This window comes from Lactuca serriola, chromosome 3 (genome assembly GCF_051521515.1).
Source record: "Lactuca serriola cultivar US96UC23 chromosome 3, Lser_US96UC23_V15, whole genome shotgun sequence".
Lineage (NCBI taxonomy): Eukaryota > Viridiplantae > Streptophyta > Magnoliopsida > Asterales > Asteraceae > Lactuca > Lactuca serriola.
In genome coordinates, this window is record NC_136410.1 from 88291306 (window position 1) to 88310038 (window position 18733).

Here is an 18733-nt window from a genome sequence, read left to right on the forward strand (position 1 = left end):
CACGTCACATTTGATAAAACTATTTTCCCTTTCAGATAAATAACTTCAAACAACTTTCCCAATTGTGATTTTCTCAATGTTCGGGATTCTATAGATTCGTTTAATGACCCAAACACTCCTTATCACCCTATTGAGTTTCACTAATCCCCTCAATCTTACCCTCCTATTTAACATAATGCAACGACCATCGACCAAAATCTAACCCCTGATCATCCATGTATCACTACAACCGACCCATCCTCCCTCGCTACCTCACTTAATAGTGTTCCTCATTCCACTTCAACTTACATACCTCCTTCTTCTAGCAAGCCTATAAACCATTCGGCTTCATCTTGCTCTCACCCCATGGTCACCATTGATCGTCATGGTATTCATAAGCCCATCCAAAAACATAACTTTCACACTGGCACCACAATTTCATCCTCCACGCCTCTTCCTTGTAACTATTTTGATGCCTTGCATGATCCAAACTGGCTAAATGCAATGAAATATGTATATGATGCACATATTTCTAACGGGACTTGGGTACTTGTATCTGGGCCTCATAATTCTAATTTGGTTAATTGTATATGGTTGTTCAAAAAAAAATTAATACAAATGGATCCTTAGCTCGCTACATGGCCCGATTGGTTGCTAATGGGTGCAGTCAGCAACCAGGTGTAGACTATGATGATACTTTTAGCTTGCTTGTTAAACCGGCCACTATTCAAATTATTCTTAGCCCCGTGGTCTCCTATCACTGGATTGTTCATCAGTTGCACTTAAAGAATGCTTTTCTTCATGGTCACCTTAAGGAGACTGTTGACATTCACCAACCACCAAGTTTTCATAATCCTTCTACTATAGATCATATTTTACTTCTTCATAGATCTTTATATGGGCTCAAGCAGGCACTTCATGTCGGGTATCATAGATTTGTTGAGTTGATCACCCGCTTCGGTTTCACAAATAGCAAATTAGTTTCTTCTTTGTTTGTCTACAAAAGAGTGACCATTTTTCTTATCTGCTCCTATATGTTGATGATATCGTTTTGACTGCTTCATTAATAGAGCTTCTTCAACATGTCATTACCATCCTACGGTTTGAGTTCTCCATGACAGATTTGGGTACGTTAAACTACTTTCTTGGTATTGTTGTTTCTCAGTATCAACAAGGAATGTTTTTATCTTAGCAAACATATGCAACTAAAGGTTACACTGTGCGAACATGTCTAACTGCAAACATGATTGCACTCCAGTTGACACCTCTGCCAATTTTCCGGTTTGGGTCTTCTAGTCTCTGATCCGACTCTATATCGTTTTCTCGTTCATGCACTTCAGTAGTTGACTTTCACCCGTCCGGACATATCTTATGCCGTTCAACATCTCTTTTTATACATGCTTGACCCTTGGGAAACCTATTTTTCTGCCCTTGAGCGGATTCTCAGATATATATATATATATATATATATATATATATATATATATATATATATATATATATATTGGGTGCCTTACACCATGGCCTATGACACTATGCTTCTCCATCGTGTGAGTTAATTGCTTACTCTAATGCCAACTGGGATGGGTGCCCCTCTACCAGATGCTCCACCTCTGGTTACTGTGTTTTTCTTGGTCATAATCTTCTATCATTGTCGTCAAAGAGACAAGGCAGGATTTCACGATCTAGTGTCGAAGCTGAGTATCATGGTGTTGCAAATGTTGTTGCAGAGATGTGTTGGTTGCACAACCTATTACACAAGTTACTTTATCCCCCTCTATCTACTACCTTGGTCAATTGCGACAATGTCAGTGCGGTTTACTTGTCCTCAAACCCAGTACATCATCAGTGCACGAAACACATCGAGATTGATATTCATTTTTTCTAAGACACATTCCCTATGGGTCAGATTCGTGTTCGTAATGTCCCTTCATATATCAATATGAAGATATCTTCACCAAAGGGATTCCATCATCTGTATTTCTTGATTTCAGATCCAATTTGAACGTACGTTCGAGACCTCTCGTTCATACTACCGGGGAGGTGTTGTTAGCGTGTGTGTGTGTGTGTATGTATATATATATATAATTGTAGTTAACCCTTTTTTATGTGTTGCTCCTGTCAGCCCATGTATTATTCTTAGCCCATTACTCTTGTACATGTATTCATTGTGTATTAATTGAGTATGACTCATTAGGGGAGAATACCAAATGTAAAGTAAATAATAACACACGTTCAAAAAGACACAGAAGTATAACGCTATAATAACCAAAGAAAACATGTTGCTTTTTATTATTAAAAAGTTACCACTACCTAAATACAAACTAATCTCACAATTTAACAAAACCAAATTATAAATTGACAAAAAGAAGCATATATAATTTTCATATTTTTGTGTGTTTTTGTTTCAAGATACATTGTTCTATAGATAGTCTTATACAAAAAAAATATTTTCTAAAATATTCTCATGATTGGTAACTCCTAAATCTAGTTCACTTTGCAAGGGTAGCATAAGTAGGGTCCTTTTTATATAACCTCGTTAATCCTACAACCATAAAGAATACATCAAAATGGGTTATAATCCTCTATCTTATAGTCTTCGAGTTCCATAAATCCAACCAAAGCTTACTATATTCTATCATAAAATCATATGAACGAGCACGACCATGCCCGGTCTAACTATGAAATTTATTTAATATTAAAAATTACAAATTACAAATTGTAAAGATCGTATTGAAAACCTTGTTTAGAGTAAAAGTGTGAAACATCAAAACATTTGTGCCATGGTTGTCTTTAAAAATATCTCTCGGAGTAAACACGGAAAATATCATTGTTCAAGTACTAACCAAAATGAAAATTGTCCAATGTCACAACCCCAAAACTGAATGGCGGAAACATTTGGGGGTTGATGACGTCACGTAAAGTATCACAACAATTGTATAATAGTAATCAAAGTACAATAACCATGCATTTAATAAAGTATAAGTTTTTACATATGTGTTCAAAACATTGTATACTGACACCAATATATATATATATATATATATATATATATATATATATACACACATACACAAAGAAGTTAAAAGACATGAGTCTCTAATGGTCCGTCTTCTCAAAAACGTGTGGTTGTACGAGCAAGTTGCCCAAGTTGCGTTTCTATATTGTGGATAGATGCTTGCTGGTTCCTTAACATAGTCCTTGTTGCTTGAATAGCAACTTCATGATCGCTATGTCTTTTTTCTGAAGCAGCTACAAATTTGGTGAGCATTTCTTCCAAGCTTGGCTTTCTCTCTTGTACCGGCTCCTCCTTTTGGTAGAAACCTCTCCCCTTTTGTCTAAACTTTTCCTCCCTGGCCTTCTTGTACTCTTCATAAGGGAGCCATTTTTTCTTTTGTTTGCGCCAGTCTTCATCATATTGGTCTCCACTTGAGTAACAAACTTGCACCTTCTTATTGCCATTTTCATCTTAATCACAGTCTCTAGTGAGGTGAGGCCCGTTGCAGTTTCGCAACCCCCCGAACAGCATGGATCGTTTGATCCATTTTATCCATCCTCCTATCCATGGTTTTTAGCATAGCCATGACCGCTGATAAGTCTTCAGTTGCTGCACATGCGGTTCCCCTAGTGACATCATGTCTCGGGTTGTGGTATTCTCTAGAGTGTTTAGAGAATTTTTCAATCAATTCTTTGATCACCGGGGGCGGCTTCTTTGTGAGTGGGCCTTGCGAGTCTAGTAGCTGCCTGGTTGTGACATTGACTCCATCATAGAAGATGGAGACTTCTTGCTGGCTGTTTAGGTCATGGTGTGGGCAGTTTCTTAGTAAGATCTTGTACCTCTCCCAAGCTTCATATAGTGACTCTCCAACTTGTTGTTCAAAGTTTGCAATGGCCTTCTTCAACTTGGCTATCTTGGAAGGTGGGCAAAAGTGATCAATGAATTCTTCCTTCATCTTGGCCCATGTTGTGACTGATCCGGGGGGAAGTGATTTGAGCCAGTCTTTTGCAACGCCTTTGAATATTACTGGAAGCATGCGAAGTAGCTGAGTTTCACGAGGCACATTTGGAACATTGAAGTAATCAGCTACATTATTAACTTCATCCAAATGCTTGTAGGCGTCTTCGTGGTCTTTTCCATAGAAAGGTATTTCTTTAAGTAAAGCTAAGATATGACCCTTGAGCTCGAAAGTAGCAGTCGCGGGAATTGCGGGTTGCACAAGTCCCGGGCCAGTGTCATTGCGCATCCTCTTTTTCCATTCCCCCATGGGGATTTCATCAATGTTATCCATAGTGATAGCTAACTCTTCCTCGAAACCGGACTCTTGCTCGTATGTAGGCTCCTCTTCTTCCTCGGTATCGTACTCGATATCTTCCTTAACCGGTTCTTCGATTACTAAAGAGGCGTTGGATGCTCCTGATTTGCTGCTCTTTTTCTTCCCAAAAACAGTCTTCAAGTTGGACAAAGGTGACTTCTTTGGTGTGCTCAAGCTTTCCACGTTCTTTCCTTTGTTCCTTTTCAATGCGGATTCGGGATCTTCAAACGGGGGCACCAACGGGGTGTTTGATCCTCTGATCATGAAGGTCCTTAAATAACAAGATAAAAACGTAAAAAGAACAAAAAAAAATGCAACTAAAAACAGAACGAAAATTAATTGACAAATATACTGGTACTCGCCAAGTAGGTGCGACTGCACTCGGCGAGTATCAGTGTAAATTTGAAGATATTTAAGACTGAAAATTAAAACTCAAACAAAAGTTAAAACCTAATTCCTAACTACTAAATTGCAATAAATTAACTTTGTGCCAGTAAACTCACACAAAGGATCGAAAAAATTAGGAATTAGAGTAACTTTTTAGAACCGTTCCCCGGCAACGGCGCCAAAAACTTGATGTGTGCAAACTCACCTAGTTTTAAACCTACTTTTAATTATAAAATAAACACACAAAAGCAGTGAACCTGTCTTATAGTGGTATAGTTGGATAAGTAGGGTGTCGAACTCAGGGAACGAGAAATTAAACTAATAACTGATTCTAACTAAGCAAATAATAAAAGTAAAAGGTTTTTCTCTAGTTTTGCAAGACTAGAAACTTAAACACACCAGAAAAACACTTAATTAACTAAGTAACTAAAGAAAACAACTAATTCACCAAATTTAATAAAGATGTTTCCATTTTAGGTTCAACCAATTCACTCCTATGGTTATTTTGAATTTATGATAGATTAATTGCTATTGGCTACCAACTAATGTGGTTAGGTTCATGTTCATTACTCCTAACCCTTAGACAATTAATTAATTCAAGCGGTGATCAAGTGTTTAAACTAATTAATTCCCTAGATTAATGATTTGGATTAAATAAGATTTGTAGTGGTTAATCAAATTGGTGGTTCAACTAACCTCTTGTTTGTTGGTTTCTCAAACAAGCTCACACATTAACCTTCCTAGTATCTTGTTAATCTTAGTTTCATATTCATTATTCCTAAGCATATGATTAAGTGTTCACATAGACATATGAGGTTAACAATTAAGAGATGTTCATGCAACTTAATTATCTTCCAATTAACAGAAATTAGTTATGATTAATGCATAAGGTTCTTTAACAAACTTAATTTAATAAATCACCAATAAACAATCAATCAAAAACTAAGAATTAAACCATAGGAGTTACTTGGTATCCCCAAAACAGAAACAAAAACGTATTTAGTTCATAGTTGCAGCTAAAACAAACACAAAAACAGATTTAATTAAGCTAAACATACTTAATTCCTAAAGCTAAATGGAATGATTCACCTAATTGCCTTGATTCTTCAAGAGATTGAAGATTAGGGCTCCTCAGCTCCTCCAAGGGTTCTTCAATCGTAGATGAGTCTCTAAAAACACCAAAAAAGTGTTCCAATTGGATTAAGGTTCGATTTTTATAATTATCTCAAAACAGGGTGTACTCGGCGAGTAGCAGACCCAACTCGCCGAGTAGGCTCATAGTTATCCGTCTCGTATTAGGAATCTTGACTTATCTTCTGGAATATTCTCTTGTACTCGCCGAGTATACTCGTATATTCGCCGAGTATATAGACTTTTGTTCCCCATTCTTCATTCTTTTAACTCTAATTGCTTCCCCTTGTTCCCTTTCTCTCCTAAGCATGTCTTTTGGACTGAAAACACAATTTAAACAATATTAAGTACCTTTTGTCCATATTATACACATAATTAGTTAAAAATAAATAAAAATGTATGCTAAATGATTAACCAATTTTTCACATATCAACCTTCCTGCAGGTCAGGCACCTTTCCACATACCAGGCGACATCCCGCTTCATGCAGGGCCACCAATAATAGGGTCGAAGATCTCTATACATCTTCGTCGCCCCTGGATGGATGGAAAATCGAGACTTATGGGACTCGTCCATCAATACCTACCGCACACCGCCCCAGTATGGTACCTAAACTCTCCCATGAAGGGTCAACAATCCTCTACTGTCATAGTCAAAGGAAGTTACTCGGCCCACAATCCTCTCACACTTCTGCCTCTCCTCCTTGAGGCCCTCGACCTATGCCTCTTTGATCTGCTCCAACAATGGAGTAATCATTGTCATTCTTAGACATATATCCCTGATCGGAGCTGCTGCCGCCTTGCGGCTCAGGGTGTCGGCCACCACGTTGGCCTTCCCCGGATGATAAAGGATCTCACAATCGTAATCATTCACCACATCTAACCACTGACGCTGCCTCATGTTAAGATTCGGCTGATCCATGAGGTATCTCAAGCTCTTGTGATCCGTGTAGATGGTACAACGGACCCCATAAAGGTAATGTCTCCAAATATTGAGGGCAAACACCACTGCCCCCAACTCTAAATCATGCGTAGGATAGTTAGCCTCGTGAGGCTTCAACTGTCTAGAGGCGTAAGCTATCACACAGCTTCGCTGCATCAACACTGCTCCCATACCTGTGATCGAAGCATCACAGTAGACTACGAAATCCTCTACCCCCTCTGGCAGGGTAAGTATCGGTGCCTCGTACAATCTCTATCTGAGGGTCTCGAATGATGCCTGCTACTCAGGTCCCAGCGAAACACCACCGACTTCTTAGTTAGTCGGGTGAGCGGTATAGCTATCTTGGAGAAATCCTGGATGAATCTCCTGTAGTACCCTGCCAAACCTAGGAAGCTCCGAATCTTAGATGGAGACTTCGGGACCTCCCACTGCATCACGGCCTCTATCTTAGCCAGATCTACCGGTATACCCTTCTGGTTGACGAGGTGCCCAAGGAACTGCACCTCGCACAACCAAAACTCGCACTTGGAGAACTTCGCGAAAAGTCTCTCCCTCCTCAAGGTCTCTAGCACCTCCCTCAGGTGTTCTTCATGCTGCTCCCGAGTCTTGGAATAAATCAAGATGTCTTCTATGAATACTATCACAGACCGATCAAGCATCGGCCTGCATACGCGGTTCATGAGGTCCACGAACGCGACTGGAGCGTTGGTGAGCCCAAATGGCATCACCACAAACTCATAATGACCATAGCGGGTTCTGAAAGCGGTCTTCTGCACATCCTCGTCCCTAACTCGCATCTGATGATACCCGGAGCGCAAATCAATCTTGGAGAACCAAGATGCTCCCTGAAGCTGATCAAATAAGTCATCTATCCTCAGGAGTGGGTAACGGTTCTTCACGGTCACCTTATTCAACTCCCGGTAATCTATACACATATGGTGCGACCCGTCCTTCTTCTTTACGAACAAAATTGGTGCTCCCCAGGGCAAACTACTCAGCCTGATAAAACCCTTGTATAGCAGCTCTTGTAGCTGCATATACAATTCCTGCATCTCTGGGGGAGCTAACCGATATGGTGCCTTGGCTATCGGAGCCGCACCATGAATCAAGTCAATCCTGAACTCAACCTGCCTCTCTGGGGGTACTCCCGACAAATCCTCTGGAAATACATCTGGGTAGTCTCGCACTACCAGAACATCTTCAAATTTCGTATTGCCCTTCTCCCGGGCATCTAAACACATAGGCAATGTAACTGGCACAACCCTGCTGGAAGTAGCGCCTCGCTCTCGCTGCTGAACAAAGAACTGGTCCACGTTGTGGCCTCTCGCCCTGAATCACTAACTCTCCCCCACTGGGTGTGTGAAACCTCACTAACTGCAGCTCACAATCAATCATTGCCCCATTGGGGCACAACCAATCCATGCCTACTATGACCTTATTCCCTCACAGGGGAATAAGGACCAAGTCCACCGAAAACTACTCCTTGAATAACTGAAGAGAACATCCTTTGTGCACTCTCGCAACCCTAATGGTCCTATCATCTGCGATCTCAATCTCAAGTGGACAATCCAGCTCCCCTGGAGCTCCGCTAAATCTCTTGCTAAGCGCAAGCAGAACGAATGATCGGGTAGCCCCCGAATCAAACAATATTGTGGCTGAAATGTCGTTCACTAGGAACGAGCCTATACAAAACATATAATCATAAGAAACAATCAATAATAAATGCAGAGATAGGGAAAAAGACATACCGGTCACCACATCAGGAGTCGCTCGCGCCTCCTCTGCTGTCAGCTGAAAAGTCCTACTCTTCGCCACTGGCATCTCAGCTTGGCCCTGGAGGCCGTCTGTAATCCTCAAGTTAGCAGGGGCAGGTGCTGACACCTTCCCTGCTGTAGCTAAACTCGGACACTGGGACTTTTTATGTCCCCTCTGATTGCAATTGAAGAAAATCAGATCATATGTTGCGGTGGCGGTAGTAGTAGCTATACAATCTCTACTCATGTGCCTAGTCCGACCGCACTTATAGTAGCCGACACTCCCTGCCTTGCACGCCCCATCGTGCAATCTCCCATACTTGCCACATCGACTGTGGCTCTGCTGACTCCTAGATCTGTGATTTGAAACCTTGGGCTTTTTGCCCGAACTCCCTATACTCGAAGCCGCCTCCGGCTTCCTCATCCTCTCCATCTCAAGGTCAATATCTCTCTCCCGAGCCCTAGCAATCATGGCATCCAACGTTTTACAGCTGGTCCAGCTCAAAAACTGGCGGATGTCACTCTGCAACATCTCGTGATAATGAGCCTTCTTCATTTCCTCATCAGTTGCGTATTAAGGAACGAGAAGTGCCCTCTCCCTGAACTTGGCGATAATCTCCGCCACTGTCTCGGTAGTTTGGGTGAGATCCTGAAACTCCATGGCTAACTGTTGCACCTCAATAACCGGTGCGAACTCAGCTTTGAACCTAGCAGCAAAGTCAGCCCAAGTCATGGCATCTAAAGCCGCGTCATCTCCAATGACATGTCCAACCTCCTCCCACCAATCTCGTGCCCTGTCCTTCAGGAGACAGGACGCTAATCTGACCTTGTCCCCCTCGGGACACCTGCTAGTGCGGAATGCGTTGGCCACATCTGCCAACCATCTGGTACTCGCTATGGGCTCCCACACCCTGTGGTAATCTGGATCCCCACATGCCCGAAACTCCCTGAAAGTAAGCATGTGCGACCCCATCATGGCTGCCACCTCAGCACGAAATGTGCCTAGCTTCTCCTCCATCAACTCTAGTATAACCTCCTTGATCGAACTAAAGATCACTGGAGTCTGATCAAGAATGATACGGGTCACCTCGAAGTGAAAAACTCTCTAGTCTGCTCATCCAACTGCTCGGCCCCCGAGCCTGATCCTGATCCCTCCCCGGCACCTGAACTGTCGCATGCTGGTCTAGGGCGTAAAACCACAATTCTGAAAACACATCATGATAAACGTCATAAATACTGATATATCTCGAGGGATCACTACTTCTGCAAGCTTTCTGGTCTCATCTCAGCCTTCCTCGATTCAAGTACGGATCCTATGCTTCCAGTAGTATGGGCCCCTACTACCTTCCACATCTATCCGTACCTTCCTCAAGGACCGCCTCGACTCCACCAAGCCACTACTACTGCTGCTGATCTCTACTACTCTCATCCTAGGTTTGCCCTAAGGAAATCTCCAACTCAACCAAAATCAGTCATCATCCGCTGAAGGCCTCCTTGTAATGCCAATTAGTCATCACCTGAATACCATCACATGTTACGAGGCTCAGATAATCCTTCGAGTAAAAGACTCGTCCCTACAATGGTTGGACTCAAGCAAGAGCTGAGCAGTAGGGCCAAGTCCAGCACTCTGAGATTATTCAACCCTGATCACATGTGACGTGATGTATTCACCTAATGGCTAACTCCCATTACTCGGAGTCCCACAAAGCACAAAGCAAGTAGCATTCGAACACAGGAAACTACTCAAGAAATTCTATCCTTATAACGAGAAACTGCACTAGCATACAATGCTAAGCTCATACTACCAGGCATAACTTAAACATGCTATCCTACTGCTGTCTACTCAATACTAGCATCAATTCTCATAAAGCTGGAACACATATAGCAGGCACATAAGGCATCCTCCTAGATCCTTAGTCCTATACTAGCATGTTGTTATGCTGAAACTGAAACAGATAATCATAATATAAACTTGTATGGGTAATTTGGGAGTACTTACGCAAGCTCAGCTGATCGCATGCACCACACCCTTTTCTCTTTATAAAGACTCTTTTTCTTTCTAAGTTCTTTTTCAAAAATCCTTTTCGAAAATGTTTTCTTTTGAAAATATTTTACCGTGTCCTTAGTTTGAGTTCAAATACACTCGAAAGCGTATCTGAATCCCTCAAACCAAGGCTCTGATACCAACTTGTAACGTCCCAAAATACGACCCAAATATTTTTGTTTAACAATACTAAAATCATCATATCAATAAGTAAAAACCCATACGTCAATATCTCAAAACCATAATAAAGTATCGTGAGAAAAACTGTATCAAATCATATCTAAGAAAAACTGAATCAACTCCCAGGACAAAAACTGAAGTTGTGGTGTATGCGATGCCATCATCCTGAGCTCTTCCCTTTACTTGCGGAAGTACCTGAAACCAAAACTGAAACTGTAAGCACGAAGCTTAGTGATCTCCCCCAAACTACCACATACCATACAATAACATATAAATCACATACTGGGCCTTGCCCACTGCATTGGACCGAAGTCTGGAAACTGCATCGGAACGGAGTCCGGAAACTGACCAGGGCGTTGCCCTCTGCATCGGACCGAAGTCCGGAACTGACTGGGACCTTGTCTGTGACAACCCGAATATTTCGTATATATAATTTCAGCAGTCTATCACTTCATTTAAAAATCAAATTCATTTTCTCCATCTTTTAGCCCAAATTAAAGTCTGTATTAGTATTCCGAGCCGACTACACTTAAGGATCAAGTGTTAGAAAACCACCACTAAATCCCTAACATCAAAAATGATGCCATAAACTCCATAAGATGGAGTTTACGGCCGTAAACATGGAGTTTACGGTGGTAAACTCTGGGCAGTAAACTCTGGACTGTAAACTCTGGGCGGTAAACTTTGGGCGGTAAACTCCCTTGGGCAGTAAACTTACCCTATATAAGGAGTGAGTGGCCTTCCTTTGCACTCTTTTCACTCTCTTCACACTCTTAGAAGTCCCTCTCTCTACTATCCCTCTTCAAACTCGAGTTTAGATCAAGAATCTTCAATTGTAAGTGTTTTTCTTCCCAAATTTGTTCATATAACACTTATTCTAGTAATCTTATACCATTCCATCCATGAATTCATTCAATTATGTTGATCTACTAGAGTTCTTGGCCTAAATCATCCATTTCAAGCTCCTAGATTGTAAGTATTCCTATACTAACTCATTATACACTAGGATTAACATATTTAGGGCTTAGAAAACATCATGAATCAAGGATGAATGAGAGTTTACGGCCAAGGAATGTTCTTGGGCCGTGAACTCCCTTTAAGGGTCCAAGTATGCCCTTTCTTCCTTCCTTATGCCTATAACTAAACATAGAACCAACCACCATTGAAGTAGGGACCTTAAACATCAAAGAAATCATGTTCTTCTAGAGTTTACGGTCGTGAACCCCCAAGGAAATGGTCCCTTGGCCGTAAACTCCCTAAAAGGGGTCATATAGTGCCCTAACACCCCCCTATGGCTTGTATAAATGGCTAGAAACTTGTATGCTTAACCTAAAAACACCAAAACATGAAATGATGGGACAATTATGAGTTTACGGCTGTAAACTCATATGTTTACAACCGTGAACTCCCCTAAAGGTCCATTTGGAGCCCTAGTCACTTCCTATGCCTTAGAATTGAGTCTAATTTGCTTCCCTAAGTGACATAAGACTTTTAAGCAACCAATGGCACCACTTCCATGAGTTTACGGTCGTAAACTCATGGGGGAAGTGGTCTTGGGGCCGTAAACACCTCTAGGGACCCTCAATCAAAGAGTAAACTCCAACATGAGGTCATACTCTCTTTATATGAAACCCTTGGTACTCCTAGCACTCATGGTAAAGTGTTTCGTGCATTAGTATGTTTGTACTTGTATAATTAGTTATTAACTAACTAATTAGATACTTAAATGTATCCTTATATGTTAAATAGGATCCGAGTGTGTGTTCAAGTCGTCACTTGACACCTAATGTCCTACCCGACACTTCCATCCATTCTACTCACAGCAGGTGAGTTCATACCCCTACACTTTTCCGAGTTTTTCATGTTTTCAGGGGGGGAATACAAGCTAATCATAAAGGATTTTGTAACTTAAGAACTGATGTAATTACAACTATTTTCTATCAAACATTTAGATACCTTTATCCCTTTTGTAATATGCGAATCATAAGGGACGCTTTCTAAATATAATTACATAGTTTTTCAAAACAGATCAGGAACTTAATCAATCATGCAAAATATAATGGGTATAGTTTGGGGTTTTATTACCTATCTTACGGATTCGAATTTCATGCAAAGTCAAAATATAAACTATGTCAGATTTAGTTTATCCGTTTCTAATCTAGAGTATCATGCTAAATAATTATTTTGTGTGTAATTATTTATACTCCACCTTGTTCCAAACGATTTCGAACTTGAGAATTACCAAATATTCCGTAAATTAGTTAATACTAGCTTGTGAGACTTATCTACGTTATGCCCATCGGGGTACCAATAAATCATCTCGGTAATATAACCAAAGTCTCCTGGAGGGAGAGCGTAAAATTTGTGAATAGATCTATTCGGGACCGACAACCCCACACCTGAACTGCTAGCTACAGTTAGGCGGGCACACCTGGGGTGACAAATTTTGTAATCGTACGACGCCTGAAGAACGTCAAGGAGGTCACGGGTCAAATCAGTATGGTTATACGACTCACAATATGTATAAACTAAACTTGTTTACAGAATTTCTTTCTTTTATAGTTTTATTTATGTAATAAAACTACCTACCTACTTACTGGAGGGTATTCTAGGGACACAACTTATGGTTTTATCTTAAGTAGTAAAACTACTATACTTACTGGTGGTAACCAGGGTTTTCTTATCATATAGAAATCAACAAACTTGTTAGAAAATATGGGATTTTCTTGGAAAACATGCATATGTATTTCATAACTCAGTAACAATGGTTTTCGATATTTACTGCATTCTTTATCAATGGAAATGAAGTATTTTCACAAGATTTAGTAACCAGTTTTTCCTTACAAAACATGCTTATGAACTCACCAGCTTTATGTTGATATTCTTTCAAACCACTTGTATTCTTAGGTCAACGTTAGACAGGTACTTCGCTCACTTTTGGAGAACATGGAGTATATAGAAGTCTCGTCTTTACTTTTGTTTATACTGATGTATATAAACTATGTATTTCTTCGCTTTCAAACATATGTAAATATTCTTATGTAATGTAATGGTTGTGTTTACTATGCTTACTATGTACAATGGTTGTGATACTACGCATGACGTTCCCGCCCCCGGACGTTTCCGCCGTTGTTTTCCTGACGGTTCGGGGGTGTGACATTGTCCCCTGCATCGGACCGAAGTCCGGAACTGACTGGGACCTTGTCCCCTGCATCGGACCGAAGTCTGGAACTGACTGAACATAGCATAGCATAAACACATATCAACTAGCATAAACACATATACTGCATATTGCATCGGACTGAAGTCCATAACACATAACACATAGACATGCTTGAATCACAAAGACATCAAGCACCCTAAACTACTGCATCGGACCGAATTCCGGAACTGAATGCTAACTAAACGGGTCGGCATTGTGGCCGTAGACCCGTTCCTATTAGAAGGAAACTCACCTCGTGATGCTGACTGCAGAACTCCTGAATGTGAAATCCCTGACTGCTGCTCCGGCTGCTTCCCGGCTATCATGGGAAATAAAACACTAAATCAGAATAGGAATTCTCCTATGGGTAAAATGACCCTTTTACCCTTGCTATGGCATGGGTCACAATATGGCCCAAACCCTCAATTCCCTCTAAGTCCATCAATAGCCCCACTATAGGCCCACTAATGGCCCATTTTTCTATATTGGGCCCAAAACCTTTTATTGGGCCTTACTCAAGCCCGATACTAATCCTTGGTCCAAAGCAACTGAATTCTGATGGCCACTAAGGCCCAATGACCCTAAGTCTAAAACTCAGCCCACACCGAGGCCCAAAACACTTGAAGCCCAAACTGGCAGCGTATGCGGGGCGTACACCCAGGTACGCTGAGCGTACTGGCTGCTGGCTTGTACGCGGCGCGTACCTCCTTGTACGCCCAGCGTACAACCCTGTTAAGCCAAAATCTCATTAAGTGCTTAATAATCCGATCCAGAAGCTACAAATCCATATGCTAAGCTTTTTCCATGTCTTAAGCCATAAAGTTGCTTACTTGATGGCTTACAAGTCTCATAGAGGCTCAAACTTCCATAAATAACATTCTACTTCCATGGAGCTACTAACTAGATCTCATGCACGGTTTCATATAAGCCACAAAGATTGAAACTTTATTGCTAGGAAGATGTTTTTGAGCCTTAAGGATGGCAACCCAAGCTCCAAAACCGACTTACAAGATCAAGACTCAACCTTTGGATCTAAAAAGGTCCAAACTTCTATAACCTAGATCTAGAAAGGAAAAGGAAGAAAGTTCAGAACTTTATACCTTCCTTTGATGACCAAGAAGGTGCTAAGTCCAGATTCCTAAGCTCAAGCTTCTTCTCCAACTTCTTCTCTTCCTTCTTCACTACTTCCTTTCACTAAAACACTCACAAAAGCTTCTTCACACACACAAGAGGGGATAAGAACGAATTAGGGTTTTCTTGAGGGTGAGGAGACTGATAGGAAAACAGGGAAGAAGGCTATAATGGGGTTTATATATCCCTTAAACCCCTAAAATTAGGGTTTCCTCTAGCCGCGTACGCTGGGCGTACCTTATGGTACATTGCACGTACGCTTCTCATTCACGCGTTTCATTTAGGCATTACGCCCCGCCTACAACGGGTTACGCCTCGCGTACGGCTTATGGGCAGCCTATGCCTCAGCCCAAAATTAAAAAGGCCCAATCCATAATATACAATTCTATTATAGCCCAAAATAAGACTTAAGAATTTAAATAAATTTATACCTCGGAAGACGATCGCTACAATCTTATGATTACACAATAAGTCCCTTAAGTTTAATTAATCTCTTTTAGCCACAAAATTAATTCCTAACTAATTCTTGACTAATATTAATTAAACAATTTGATTTCTCCTTTAATATATTATTCTTAGAATATATTAATAAATCATAATTAATCATTTTTCTCCTTAATTCATCCTATATATTGCTATGGTGAAGACAACCGAAAAGGACCACGCTCATAATCGGGTCAAGTACATACCAAAATAGTTATGGACTTAGACACTAATTCAACAATAAAAGTCAGTCGCATACAAGGAATGTGTGACGTAAAAAGCTACGAAGAGAATGGTTGACTTTTAGCTAAAGTCACAAAAAATAAAAGTGTAGTACTCTTTAAAATATGAATTTTGAGAAAAAGAATGCCAAAAGCGGAGTCCATACGAGAGAGTTATGATTTTAGCAAAATCATTTAATTTTATAAAAAATATGGACGAAAAATAAAGTCAAAATTAGTCGACGAATTCTAATAGAAAGTTGTTGATCTCGTTGATAGCTACCCGTAGATATAAAAAACATCAAAAATGGAGTTCACTTGAAGAAGTTGTAACTTATAATGACGTATTTACGTATTAAAATAAAGTATAAATCATATATAAGTATATATATATATATATATATATATATATATATATATATATCATTAAAAATGTATCGACGATGCGGTCGTTATAAGATTAATGTTGAGTACTTTCGACATTAGTTTAGTACAAATATCGTTAAGTCTATTTAAAATGATATTATAAATTGGTGTTTAGTCGTTTAAGTAACTATAGATGGTGATTTTTGAAAACCACAAGTAGCACAACTGGATATAAGCGACACCTATTCTCCAATTTACTTTTAGAGGAAATTACTGAACTAGCCTAAAACTTTAATGACTTATCCATTTAGCGAAAAAATATTGATTTATCCTAAAAGAGCCCACGAAACCATAGACAATGAGGATTGTCTACGGTCAAACACAGTTTAGAAAATTTGAAATTTGACTACTGTTTTAGGCAACGGGCTACTCTTTCGTGGTCTGTCTACTCTTTCATGTCTACTCTTTCAGGGCCAATCGGCCCATAATATATAATAGTGTATTTTTCAAATTATATCATTTTACCTACTTTTTTCTTGGTTTGGCCTACTATTTTTTTCTCAATGGAGTCTTCAAAGAACAATGATGTATATGCTGTTTTTTGCCGAAATGTTATCATAATATTGATTAGGAGTAATTTTTATATGTATGGTTTCTTTGTTTTCAAAAAAAAAAAACAAAAAAAGTATGAAATCGTAGGCTTCATTCGAAATCTACGGTGTGCAGGTATACAATGCAAAGATTGTGCATTGTGTACTTGTACACTGTAGGTTTCGTATGAAGCCTACGTTTTTGAGTTTTTTTTTTTTTCTATTTTTCAAGTTAATTTGCTTGTAAGTTTTATATACATGTATTATGTTCACATTTAATGCTTTTTTTTTAAAAAATAAAAGGAAACCATAGCCCAACCAAGAAAATACCATAGGTAAAATAATACCCAAGGTTTTAGTCCAAAAAATTGTAATAAAACCGAAATAACAGATGAAAATGCGAAACAGTAGGCGAAAAGATAAAATGGTAGACAAACCTAAAAGTCTACAATTTCAAAGGCTATTTTGAGACATTTACTAATTTTTAGTTAAAAATAATAATTCATTAATGTTTTTGGCTAGTTTAGTAATTTTTATTTTGTCATTTTGATGATGAGGATTGATTCCCATCTTACTCGTTATTTTTCTTTTAATAAGTTTAACAATCCATATAGATTTTTATGTAAATCAGCTCAAAAATGATTTGAAGGTCACATGGCCAAGAGATCATTTAATAACTTGCCCTTCCTAAGTTACCAATGTTTGGGGAAAATGCCATAAAAGTTTTTAAGTTTTTACAAAAATATCAGTTTTACCTTTGGACGTGTTTTAGGTCCAGTAAAGTCGGATGTTTTGTTTAATTTGTTCATTTATACCATTTTAGCCGGTTTCCAGGTAACCTGTCGGTTACCTAATGACAATAAGGTCTTTAAGTTTTCAAAAATATTCAGATTTAACCTTAAGTTATAAAAAAACGTTTGGATTTACCCTTAATTTGATTATTATTATTATTATTATTATTATTATTATTATTATAATTATCATATATGTTTAATACGTTTTTAAATATATAAAAATATTTTATACGTATATTTTTAAATACATTTTTAAATGTATAACAATATTTTTATAGATTTACAACTATATTTACTTGTATGTAGTATTTAAAAATATATTTACTTCTATTTAGTATTTATATACATTTGAATGCTAATGTACGCCTTTAAAAACGTATTTATATATTAAAAATATATTTATTTGTATTTAGTAGGTATTGATAGATATGTATTTTATATAAAATATATTGTATACATATAAATATAAAAATATCTATTTATAAGGTTTATATTGAATAAAAGATATAATTATATGTATTTATACATATTACTAAGTATATGCATATATATATATATATATATATATATATATATATATATATATATATATATGGTAAAATACATATAAACGAAACATTTTTTTAATTCTTTGGGTTATTCATTAACCAAAACAAAAAAAAAAGTTTTTGATGTTTGTTTACTAAGTATAAATATGTATTTATTTCATATTTATATGTATATGATAGCTTTTGTACAAAATAAATAAATATTTATATTTATTGAATACTATTTAATACAAATATATATATATATATATATATATATATATATATATATATATTAAATACAAATAAAAACATATTTATACATTTAAAAATATTTTTATTTTTATTTAACAGATATAAACATGTATTTATTTTGTATAAAAACTATCACATGCATGTAAATATGAAACAAACACATACTTATACTTAGTAATATGTACAAATACATACAATTATAAGTTTTATACAGTATAAACCTTATAAATATGTATTTTTATATTAATATGTATATAATATATTTTTTATATGAAATAAATATATATTTATACCTTCTAAATACAAATAAATACATTTTTAATATATAAATATGTTTTTAAAGGAATATATAAGCCTTTAAATGTATATAAATACTAAATACAAGTATATATATATATATATATATATATATATATATATATATATATATATAAA

At 38.1% G+C, this 18733-nt stretch overlaps 1 non-coding gene across 1 annotated transcript; it reads left to right on the forward strand.

Annotated features, from left to right (window-relative positions):
* The first annotated feature begins 3777 nt into the window (after nucleotides 1-3777).
* LOC145096374 (small nucleolar RNA R71) lies at nucleotides 3778-3884 on the forward strand. Its single transcript, XR_013703782.1, has one exon. It is a non-coding gene; the product is annotated as a small nucleolar RNA R71 (small nucleolar RNA).
* The last annotated feature ends 14849 nt before the right edge of the window (nucleotides 3885-18733 follow it).